The following is a 13,378-nucleotide window of genomic DNA, read 5'->3' as shown; positions in this document are numbered from 1 at the left end:
ATAATACATTAATACAATAGCATTCCAACAGCCTACAATAGCATTTCGTCCACCCTAAACTTGTGACACCCTGTCTTTTTTTTTTTTTTCAGTGAACTATCTACCTACGCTCATTGTTTACTCATTACCATTTATTAACCAACTCTGCTGATTATCAGAGCAAGAAACTAAGTACCTACATATCTAAGTACATATGTATGCCTCTGAAAATATTAGCAGATTTTTGAAATGTGTTCCATGCTTGATGTGTTCTTTATAATCTCCTCAGCTCTTGCTATCATTATGCTTGGGGGTTGTATTCGATTCGCCTGTTGGCCGGATTTGAACCAGCGACCTATGGATTTCAATACTTCAGAATACTACAGTCCACCGCTCTACCAACTGAGCTACCGAAGGATGAAATTAAATGGACACAAATAGCACGTATAAACGCCAGTGTACCTAATGTAACACTTTCACCTATGACATTATAAAACTGATATAACATTATCATATCTACGTACAGTATACATATTAGCATATTACACAAGACATAAGACACGTGATTATAAAAATACTGATAGCCTTGGTTTTAAATGGTGAATATATCAGCTGTTATCCCAGACATGTGACCAAACGAAAATTTACACTGCTAGATTTACTATTCCCATCAGTCCAGCAACTTACAACTCATTCATTATTTATTTCATTGATAAAAAATTCGCCTGTTCTTGCTTATTCACGTACACATTTTAATTATCTTGAGAGCTTGCTGTATCTCTTTTCTTTTCTGCTGAATAAGGTGTTCCTCAATTTAGGAGTGTGGTTAATCCATCGCACGCGCTTATTTGCAGAAGGTCCGGGTTTGATGCCCCCCCAAATTGAGAAGATTTTTGTCTTGTCCATCCAGCAATTTAACAGGAGATTGATATGTGTTCTTTTATAATCTTGCTATCATTATGCTTGGGGCCAAGTTCCTATCCAAAAATGTCGGCCTATAAAAGTGGTGAGATCAGAAAATAAAGACCAAGTCTGCATTCCCAGTTTTTCGTGCCTTATGTATGTATCTTAATTCCCTCAACCTTCTCTCAGTTTCAACTTGGCTATGTTTTCTCTTCGGATTTCACGTTTAATTATTTATTTATTTGTTTATTTATACTACCCCCTCCAACATGGGTATGAGTATTTATTGCACATAGAAATTAAATTTTTAAACCCAATAAAACGTTTTATACCCAGTGAAGCGGCGCACTATTAAACTGTTGAAATAATCAGGGAACTATCTATGACCTATTACCTCCCTCGAGAGTCTCAATATAAAGCACTAGGATAGTGTATACCTATTTGGGTATACCTATACCTGCCTACTTATATTTCAATCTTCAATGCTTTTAAACCCTTTTTTTTAAAAAACAGTTTCCTCCCTTCATCTCTCCTTTGATCTTCTTTTCCGTCCATTTCTTCTTCCCTCTTATTCACCTCCTAGTCCACTCTCTTGTTTTATCACCTTTCTTCATTGAACAAACAGTTCCTTTTTTCTCTCCTCTCTCAGACCTCGTTCGCACTTGCCGTCAGTTTCATCCGATTTTTTCCCGAACGTCCTGCAGACGATGTAATTTAAATGTGTTCCCACTATACACGACACGATATTTTTCCGAAAGATACAAATGTCCTGTTGGTAGACAATGTAATTTGAATGAGGGTGTTCCCCATACAAACGACACGATTTTATTACCCCAAGGACAAGTGTTCGACACGATTTTTTCCGCAGGACACAAAACATCCTTGAAGGCAATGTAATTTGCATGAGGGTGTTCATACTACACACGACACGATTTTTTTACCGAACGACACAAGGGGGAACGAGCTCGCCCGTAATCCCACATCCGTCTATCACGTCCAGTTTTCATCCCGGCCAGGTTTGTTCTATCAAAGCGGACAATTATTGTGGACATTAATACACCCAAGTGGTTTGCTTCAATAAACTTTGGTCTGGTGAAGCATAATACCCGATATACAAGAGCACATTAGGTACATAACTAACCCAACATTATAATGAAATTTTATACTCCATCTGACATGATATTTGCCTAGCAAGAGGAGGAAATGTACTACAAACTACAAGTCTTTTGTCAAGGAGATACGAGTATGTAGGTATGTACCTATTAGGTATGTAAGTAGTACCCTTGATATTCTTCTATTTTTGGTATTACCTACTTGGTAATTTCCATCACAATATGAATAGTTTTAGTTAAGCATGAGCATTAACAAGTTGGTTAAAATACCTATAGGAAATAGGTTTGCCATATGGGAATTCAACTCGCAATTTTCGATAATGGGTAAGAGCACATCGCCACCGCAGGGAATTCGTTATAAATATTCCGCACACATAACTACCGATCCCATAACCCGTATGTTCATAATCCAGGCAACTAATGTACAAACCCAAGTCATACCTAATTACGAGCTCTCACAATGGGACTTTATACCAAGAAGATGGGAATTTATGCGGGCCATAACCCGTATGTTCATAATCCAGGCAACTAATGTACAAACCCAAGTCATACCTAATTACGAGCTCTCACAATGGGACTTTATACCGAGAAGATGGGAATTTATGCGGGAAAAAAAGTGGAATTTATAGCGGAATTAACATCGGGATGGGAAAAAATACGAGCGGTGTACTCAATTTTATACTTTATTGCAGTTTTTACTACTCGGGAGAACTACTCATTTGTACTCTTTACAGCAGTTTTCCCTTGTTGAACATTATTAATGTTTTCCCTCTTGTGTAGTAAAGCTGTTGGAAATAATTACCCTCCAAGCATCAGTCAACTTGGAAACCAGACAAGGCCAAGATGGAAGCTTCAAGATATTCTAAATTCAATGCAGTAATTTTATTAATGTCACTACGACCTGAAGAGAAAAGCAGAAGATCGAGAATCATGGCGTACTGCTGCAAACCAGCCCCTCGGCTGTTAACCAATGATGATGAATACATATTTTGGTTTTCTAGCTGATGAAGGCACTGCTATTCTAGTGGACCCGATGACCTTTCTGTCACATAAAATGCTGTCAAAAAGAAACCGCACCAACGTCAAAATAAATTGTGTCAAGCGAAAAGACAAAAGGTTCTGGAAACCCAATTTAAGAATGAGGAAGAGGACGGGTAATAAATTTTAAAATTTCATAATAAACCTTTTGTCACATTTCTGACGTTTAATTAGCGTTTCTCTGTGTCGGGGCATCAGCGTCAGATTATAATTTGAGCCCCCTTTATCTACCAGTGTTATTGAGTGATTTCCAGGCTCTCATTTGAGAGGGAAACAAGTGCTGTAAAACTAATGGTGTGTCCACACTTAGGTGAGCGGCCGTCAATCGATGTCGACTGAACCATCCACACTGCCTCGACAACATAGATTCATTGACGGCCGGTTGACTATGTTTAGAAACACCTCAACACTCAACCAAATGGTCAAATGAGTGAAATTATCACTAAAACGAACCTTTTCAAAAATACTACCCATATTTCCTGTAGAAGGTGACGAGAACTTTGTCTGGTGCACCGGCTGTGCACCTAACCAGATCACTTAATTTTCTGGACCAAAATTCCACACAGCGGAGAGAGCAGCAGTTCCTAAAGTTGAGTAAAATTGTGGTTGGTGTCCGAATGGGTTCCCATCTGGGCAATTGCGTGCTGCTGGTTGTTCCCGGCCCCACGCAGACTGGGTGAGATTAACGTGAAGCTGGTAGCTTATCGCCGAATAGACCGTAATACCCTCTATTCGGTAATACCTTAGTAGTTACAACAATCCATAATCTCACAATACCCCACAGGCTCCTCTTCCAAACAGATCTAGGGACGTGCCATTCTACAAACCGTATTATTATATGCATGATGAGAATTAATATCATCAAACCAAAAGTTCCAAGCATTCAGCAAAAATAACGCATGGAAAAACAGAACATTAAAAAATGGTGGCAGTCTCTCTTTTCCTGTTTTGAAAATTCAAAACATCAGAGAGAGAGTGCTGTAAGCTGGAAAATTTAATACTTTCAACCTCTATACCTCATCCTTTGCTTTTCAACCTCATCCTTTGCTGTCTACCTGTCTGCCTCTAGTCTTCCTCTAAGCAGGTCCATCAGCAATTTTGTGAGTAGTGAACTCATTTCTCTCCACCCCAATGGGGATTACTTTCATTATTCTAATACAAATCCAACTCTAATGAAAAAATTTAATACTTTCAACCTCTATACCTCATCCTTTGCTTTTCAACCTCATCCTTTGCTGTCTACCTGTCTGCCTCTAGTCTTCCTCCAAGCAGGTCCATCAGCAATTTTTGAGTAGTGAACTCATTTCTCTCCACCCCAATGGGGATTACTTTCATTATTCTAATACAAATCCAACTCTAATGAGGAAGATTACAATATGTATACTTAAGGTAACATAGGTACTAACTACATTTGAATGAAAATGAAAAGGCCTTTTTTTACAATTCGAAATTTTACAAGTGAGAAAATAAAATCATATTTTCTTTCATCCAGATTTCTCTTTCAAAATGTAAATGTGTTATTTCATAGAGACAAAATTCCAAAATTGTCACAATTTTCTTTTCTTTTTCTTATGAACGAGCCTTATTATGTGAAGGATAGGTTAAGATTTTTTTTTCTTTTGCGAATTCAATGCGGACAAATTTTGCTATTTCACCGTCACCTACCCCTTCCCAAACCCTTTTCCACTAGGTAAGAACATCTGCTATACTTTATGTGTTTATGTAGCGTTTTCATTCATTTTCCTTTTAATGTTGTTTGCTCGCAACAGACGAAGTAAAATACACAGAACAAGCAGTTAGTAGCTCGTTATAAGATCTCATTATTCTTGAATTCAGTGGGAGCAAAAAAGCACATTGCTTCCGCATTATTGTCTACGCAGCTTCCTGTGCAACTACCAGGGGGTTCGGCAGGAAGAGAAGAGATTTTCCAAAGTGAAAGCTGCAATATGACAGGAAAAAGTTCAAGTCTAGAAACAGTTTCAGAAGGAATGTAAATAGTTCTAGGCAAGTTTTTTTTAACTTTTATTGCCTCTCTTCTAGATAAATGAACACAAAGTGATTTCAAGTTTGTGAAATAATTAATAGCTTTTGATAATATTCCTTTGATATTGCCAGCGGATTGAGTAGCTCCTGCGTCCCGGCTTAATCTTCCTTCAAACCTTGTCTTTTGTTCTGCTACTTTCTGCTTGGTTATTAGCGTTTATTAATGCTAAGCTAGAAAGATGTGTGCCTCGTGGAAAATCATTTTATATTTTTTTTTTTTAGTAAAATTTAGAAGAGTTTGTTTTCAAACTAACAAAGGTAGACATTACTGATCTGTACCAATAATATCCCCTTTTATTTTTAAATCCAATCTTTTTATGCTCGAAATGCATGCCTATACCTTGTTTATACTACCAGCAGTTTGGTACTTACTAAAAAAAGTCCTTCTCCAGAAAGTTTGTTGGTATCACTTGTGTATTTACCTTTATATGTACAAGTATGTTCCATAGGTACGCGTGGTGCTATCCATTCTAATCCTATTTACTTCAAGCACCATTATTTGCTAACTCTTGTGGCAAAAGTTTCGTACGTGTACCCTCTTTTTTTTTTCCAATTATTTTGTTCCCCAAATGTTCTAATCTTTGTTGGGAGATACCTAGAATGTGTTTTTGTTACTGGATTTGACCGCTTGCAGATCTGTAGATGTTGCTCGTATTTTTTGTGATATTTCATCTCATTCAAAATTTAGACGGTTAGTTAAGGATTAGGGACCGTTCTGAAAGTTTACCTACAGGTTCTTCTGTGTATGTGTTCAAAGAAGGAAAAACCGTCTCTTGTTTCCCTTGAACCAAAGTTATCACCTTTTTTCATTATTCTTTCTTCCTTTATTTTCTTTGAAAAGAACCTACACGATGACCTTAGCCAAAACCAAAAGACTGAGAAGCGATGTACCACGTCAAATACTAATATTTAACATAGAGCATTTGAGGATCGCCAAGCATCAAAGTCCTTCTCAACTTATAGTAGGTACTCCTCGCTAATTAGGTATTTCGCCTTGTCTTGGACTTCAACCACCAACCTCCAAATTCGACGTCCACCGCGCTATCCACTACACCACTGGGGTTTGTCTATAATATTTTTACGAGCATCGTTTTATCTATCTTTGCTATAGATTCACACAAAATAAATATTGAGTGAATAATATTTGTCTACATTATATAATATAAAAAAAGGTACATATACAAAGTTTTATAATTTTGTTTACTTCTCTCAGATTTCCTTCATCGATTCAGGAAGAAAAAAAAAACTTCAGTGCTGCTATTTATTTCCCTCGAATGTTCAGTTTTATTATTTTGTTTATGAACGGTACCGATATCTAATAAAATCATTTAACCGGTGAAATGGAATGTAATGTAACGACACTGACGACGTACCAGTGGCGGAGTTAGTGTAAAAACTGGATTTCCACTACAGTGCATATTAGGTTTTAGTGCAATAGTCCTAAACAAAAGTGGACGCGACACACAAGGGATCAAGAAGAGACCGCTTTACCATAGTGCATAGGTGCAACTCACACTAAAGTCAAAATATTCAATAATGTACAAGTGGCACATCCACCAAATTAATAAGTAGATCGATTGATTGTTTGAGTAGGAAGAAAGAGCTTTGTTAGCTATTATTTTCATAATATGTAGGTAACTGAATATCGGTAGGCCCCTATCTACTTCGTGAAAACCACTGGGACACATGGGCTGATGTGATTTGATGACAAAAGGTTTTTTTTTTTTTACTAGAATAATACATATTTTGGTTTTCTAGCTGATGAAAGCACTGCTATTCTAGTGGACCCGATGACCTTCCTGTCACATAAAATGCTGTCAGGGTAATTTAGGTCTCCTGCAACAAAGTTCAGACTCGTGTAATGGTGGAAGTCGAATACTACAGCAAATACAAAGGACAGAGTTAGACCGTAGATATAGGTAAGTAATAAAATAATAGATTGAGAGAGATTTATTATTATGTTTACCGTGATATGTATTGAAGTCAATCATAGACCACAGTTAATAATACCTAGTCAAAAGATCTGGCATGGACTCGAGCAGATAGCTAACATAAGGTTTACATCAGTTACCAGAAAACATTGACAAAATAATAATAATAATAATAGTGCTTATTTATACTGCTCGCTTAGGACTGAAAAGTCCCTTTACTCCAGCAGCAGAGGTAGGTAATAATATTCAAGAAAGTAAAAAATACAATACATTTGGTGTTCTTAAATTTTATATTTTTCCCCCTAAACTGAAGATTTTTTTAAATACAATCACACTTCCATTTTTTACCTCCTCTGCTCCTCTCCTTCTCGTTCTTCCTCTATTTCATAAACTTTCTCCATCTAGTACAAAGTTTACAAACTTGTTGTTTATACAATGTTGCACTAAATGACCCTAACTGAACCAATCACAGTGCATTATCTTCTTTATGACTCAATTACTTCCGTCTTGCTTCCTTTATCACTTTTTCCTTATTCCTTATCACTTTTTCTTTCACCATTGTTTTTCTTTTCCTTCCTTTTCAATCTTTTTACAATAACAGATGAGGAGTTTAACACTTCAGTGAGTTAGATAAGAGTTTAAAATAGCTCCTGTTATGAGTGCGTCTACTTTACACTACAGTCGAATGAAGTTGATCGATATGGAGTTTTATGGGCTTGAATCCACATAAAGACTGTAATGAAATATGTTATAAACTGTAAGGATAGTAATATTAATCACAATAATATTAATTTCAGTAAAATTGTTTACCAAAAGGGACTTTTCAGTCCTATGCTGGATATCTAAACGAGGTTCTATTTCATTTGGAAGTCGTGCTGCGAGCATATCTTTTCGCATACTTTTTGAAGACTGTATGATATTGAAGCTTATTTTTCAACCGTTCCACTTTCATATTTTTTTCTTTTTATTGCGAAAGTCACACAGAGTAAGCTATCTAATATGACTTTACTAATATTTTACAGATTATATCGGTATAGATATTGTTCAATGTGCATATGATATCAATTCAGGTGCACACTATTGGAAAACATCATACTTTTTCGAGTTTATTGGAAACATCAAGACAAGAAAAATGAAAAAAATACTCTGCTTACTCATGTGGAAGTTTTATATTTCATATTTCATTCCTACAAAGACACAAGAAGTAAAGCTGTACTATGATATCAATTCAGGTGCACACTATTGGAAAACATCATACTTTTTCGAGTTTATTGGAAACATCAAGACAAGAAAAATGAAAAAAAAACTCTGCTTACTCATGTGGAAGTTTTATATTTCATATTTCATTTCTACAAAGACACAAGAAGTAAAGCTGTACTGATATATTATACCATACGACCGGTAACGAGCAGGTATCTCTATCTCCATACCTGATCTCTTTGATCATCAAAGTAAAATAATAAAATAATTTTGCTTGTTATTTTATCCATATGTCATGTCAAATATGGTATGTATATATGTATGTTATTTACTCTCTATGACTGTTTTTGACTGCTTTTTAGGATGGAGAAAAAAACTAACAATATTATTATTTTAAGTCATTCATTAGTCTTTATTTGATTTTATCGTAGACATTGATGTGTACACTTTATTCCAAAGTTAAACCATTGGATTACACTCGTTCGAGTCGCACGAAGTTGGGTCACACGGGACTTCCTTAACACCCTAATAGAAAACTACCGTTAATCTAGTATCCAAAACAATATTGCATAGTGCAGTAATATGGAAATCCAGATTCAATCTTCCGAGCTGAGAGGAAAGTTACGAAAACTAAGTACCTGTTCCAGAACTAAAAGTTTCCCATGTATTCTAATGTTATGATCCCAGTATAATGCTTCACGGAGAATGAGTATGTATGTATGTATGTATGTATGTATGTATGTATGTATGTATGTATGTATGTATGTATGTATGTATGTATGTATATTTACTCTCTATGACTGTTTTTGACCGCTTTTTAGGATGGAGAAAAAAACTAACAATATTATTATTTTAAGTCATTCATTAGTCTTTATTTGATTTTATCGTAGACATTGATGTGTACACTTTATTCCAAAGTTAAACCATTGGATTACACTCGTTCGAGTCGCACGAAGTTGGGTCACACGGGACTTCCTTAACACCCTAATAGAAAACTACCGTTAATCTAGTTTCCAAAACAATATTGCATAGTGCAGTAATATGGAAATCCAGATTCAATCTTCCGTGCTGAGAGGGAAGTTACGAAAACTAAGTACCTATTCCAGAACTAAAAGTTTCCCATGTATTCTAATGTTATGATCCCAGTATAATGCTTCTCGGAGAATGAAATCAGGGAGAAATGGCTCTATTGAGAGATGAAACTTTTATGCTTCTCCTCCTCTTCCTCGATGTGAAATGCATTTTTATACGAAATGCATGTATTTTTCATACTTGTATTTCAACGCCAACAGGGAGGTTAAGGTTTCGCGGTAATTGGATACACTCGGTGAAACGAACGTATAAAAAGATGGTGGACGAGGACGACGTACATAAATGTACAGATACCTACAAACATTCTATGTATCTAAAAGATTTTTTCAGCATATAAGTTGTTTTTCAAGTTTGGAATGCCTCTATAATGCTCAAAAAATACTAAATAAATAAGGAGGCACCACAATTCCAAATATCATACTTTGAATTTTGTCTGCACTCACAGGGTGTTCCATATTTTGATTCACTCTGACACAAATATTTGACTAAAGAGGCTCAAAGAGGTAGGTAAGTTGTAATAATTTATTACATATTAGGGAAGTGGTTCAATTTCCAAAGAATAGGTATCATCGGAATAAAGCTTGTATTTCAACGCCAACAGGGAGGTTAAGGTTTCGCGGTAATTGGATACACTCGGTGAAACGAACGTATAAAAAGATGGTGGACGACGTACATAAATGTACAGATACCTACAAACGTTCTATGTGTCTAAAAGATTTTTTCAGCATGAGTTGTTTTTCAAGTTTGGAATGCCTCTATAATGCTCAAAAATACTAAATAAGGAGGCACCACAATTCCAAATATCATACTTTGAATTTTGTCTGCACTCACAGGGTGTTCCATATTTTGACTCACTCTGACACAAATATTTGACTATATTTTGACTAAAGAGGCTCAAATAGGTAGGTAAGTTGTAATAATTTATTACATTTTAGGGAAGTGGTTCAATTTCCAAAGAATAGGTATCAACGGCTGCATTGCTTCAAGTGAAGTCCCAAACAAGTACAAAAGGAAGTAGGTATTATTTGTGTGTTGCACATTGCCTACACAGCATATTATTGGGCATTCATACAAATGCAATCTATTCCCAGCCTACAGATTCCGATGAAGGCATGAATTTACATAATATGAAATTTTCCTGCTTTGAAACTCCCAATTCCTGGAATTCGAACTTCATTGGAAAGGCAAATAAATATGTACTATGTGCACTTCAATGCCCCGTAGAATTTTATGATTTTAATGGATTGTATCGTATTCTTGTATTCGTATCTCCATGCCCTGCAGATAGCATCGGGTTAGAAAAGTTTTAATGGAAATTATCATAGAAAAACAATAATGAATAAACAGAAAAAATAATATCCGATATTGAAGTTATTTCTGCATCAGCATTATAGCTTGCATCTCACTGATGAGCTCCAATAACAGAATAGCTGACGGCATTTTATTGATAAGCACTATCATTATATCTAGGTTTCTAGGTACAATAAAATTATTTTTATCTTATTGAAAACTTAGGTAGGTATCTCTTCAAACTGCAAGTTATGTCGTAATGCACTCAGCAAAACTGTCAGGAGAAATCCTAGGGAATGGCATAAATAAAACCATAATTCATTAAGAGATTAAGATTAAGAACCAATTTGGAAAAAGCTCACATCTTTACCATACACCCATACCTCTTTTTGTAAAATAATGATGGATAAACAGATGCTAAGCATTACAACAACAACTGAAGTCGGCCAGCCTAGGTAGCTTGGGAGTAGCACGTCTGCCTTGTAAGCGCTAGGTTGCGGGTTCTTCAGACTAAATTGGCGTACGTTCTGTTAATTGAACTATTCATAACTCTACTCATGTGCAGAAACGAGATTTCGTCAAATAAATAGAGTTCGTTTTTGGAACGGCTGGCTTACCCTCATTCAACCAGTTCAAAATCGAGCAAGCTCACATCTTTACCATACACCCATACCTCTTTTTGTAAAATAATGATGGATAAACAGATGCTAAGCATTACAACAACAACTGAAGTCAGCCAGCCTAGGTAGCTTGGGAGTAGCACGTCTGCCTTGTAAGCGCTAGGTTGCGGGTTCGATTCGGGGCGGATTTTATCCTAAACAGATGATAAAAGAGAGTTTTTTTTTTTTTTTCAGACAAAATTGGCGTACGTTCTGTTAATTGAACTATTTATAACTTTACTCATGTGCAGAAACGAGATTTCGTCAAATAAATAGAGTTCGTTCTTGGAACGGCTGATGGCTTACCCTCATTCAACCAGTTCAAAATCGAGCTCAAGGATCGAAGAGTCCGTATTATTCTTTCATTATGAAAAGCTGTCTGTCTAGGGGGAATACGAAATGAACATCTGTTCACTAGTGCGCCGTTTTTGTCAGAGAAAAATTACGAATTCATTGGAAAACCAGCTGCAGCTCCTAATGCTCTCGATTTAGAGCTCCATGTTGATTGCACTGTTGTCATTGTTGAAATTAATATTCCATATTTCAATGAGAGGCAATTTCGTGTTCCTGGTAGAAAAACCTTTAATTTGATATATTATAGGTCGACCAAGTTTGGATAAGTCCTTCTATGGGGACAGACAGACACCGAAGCGAATACAATAGCCCGTCCACTATACCTTTTTTTTATTACTATCGTAATAATAAAGGAAGGACGGGCTAAAAAATAGCCTACCCAAGGGGGACAGACCGACACCGAAGCGAATACAATAGCCCGTCCACTATACCTTTTTTTTTTATTACTATCGTAATAATAAAGGAAGGACGGACTAAAAAATAGCCTACCCAAACCATTAGCTGATTAAGGAAGATCCAGTTGTCATACCTACATCAAGGATGAAGGATGAAAATAAAAGGCCTTTTAGGACATTTCAAGGTGTGTTTTTGAAGAGGTATTTAAATTTTGTATTCGGAAAACTCTTCCCCAAAAATCCTTTGATTAGTTCCATCCCTTTCACCGTTAATCCAAAGGAACGAGTTTTAATAAACGTTGACTTGTTTTGAAATTTTGATAGGGAAATCCCCTGCTCCGAGGCTTTTAGAATAGCCGCAGTCCGCAGTACAAAAACCAAGGAGGAAACACGGGGCGGGGATTAGCCTTTGTTTGTATTTGTGCTTCCCCCAATGACCCTTGACCGGTGGGGAGCTTTGACAGTTCTAGTTTTCCAAATTTCTGAGCGGTGAGTGCTAGAGCGATTTCCAGAAAGTATGCCCGTGTTTGTTGCCAGTGTGTCTTTTCAAGAACCTAATTCAGACTGGGCGGAATAGTCGTTATTGTTTTATTTAATTATCTATTTTTGTCGTGTTCTTCTTCTTCTTCTTCTTCTTCTTCGTCGTTTTTCTTCTCTTTTCAAGTTTATAGCATCGAATTCCTCTCTTTTTCAATTCCTCTATTCTAAAATCCACATTTTAGAGTTTTCCATGTTTGCATTCAATAAAAGTATCATTATCTGAATTCAACTATTTCAAAGTTTTTCTCACTTTACCTATTTCTATTCCTCTCATAGTCCTCTCATCTTTCTGTCTCCACAAGTCCACATCAGTATTATCGAGGTATTACTAGAAGACATTATGTGCATTAAAAGTTCAAATATATTTTTTTGGTGAAAGGTTTGTTTCCAAGTCTATTTGCCAAAGCTGCGGTTTTTCAAAAAGAACGCAAAAATCTGTCGTTTTCATTTTATTACTACGATGCGTAACCCTTTCTACTGGTGACATTCTTAAATAGGCTCCCCAATAAAGTGTCATCAAACTTCTTAAGAGGCTGGGTAGGTGTAGGTACTGCAAATTTGTGAACTAGCTTAATTAAAGCCCGTTCCCGCCAGCCTAGTTAGCTTAGTTGGTAGTGCGTCTGCCTTGTAAGCGCTAGGCGCGGGTTCGATTCCCGCCCGGGGCGGATTTTATCCTGATGGGATAATGTTCGTTCTCGGAACGGCTGGCTTTCGTCCTACGGCATAAATTAAGTTAAGGTTCAGCCAGCCTAGCTAGCTTAGTTGGTAGTGCGTCTGCCTTGTAAGCGCTAGGCCACTGGGCTCGATTCCCGCCCGAGGCGGATTTTATCCTGATGGGATAA

At 36.5% G+C, this 13,378-nt stretch overlaps 1 non-coding gene across 1 annotated transcript; it reads right to left on the bottom strand.

The window, feature by feature from the left end:
• Positions 1-306: 306 nt before the first annotated feature.
• Trnay-gua lies at positions 307-396 on the bottom strand. The gene is given in 2 exon segments: positions 307-342; positions 360-396. It is a non-coding gene; the product is annotated as a tRNA-Tyr (tRNA).
• Positions 397-13,378: the final 12,982 nt, after the last annotated feature.

Source organism: Diaphorina citri, unplaced genomic scaffold (genome assembly GCF_000475195.1).
Source record: "Diaphorina citri unplaced genomic scaffold, Diaci psyllid genome assembly version 1.1 scaffold509, whole genome shotgun sequence".
In the NCBI taxonomy this organism is placed as follows: Eukaryota; Metazoa; Arthropoda; class Insecta; order Hemiptera; family Psyllidae; genus Diaphorina; species Diaphorina citri.
The sequence above is the reverse complement of the archived record's forward strand: the minus strand, read 5'-3'. Positions and strand labels throughout refer to the sequence as shown.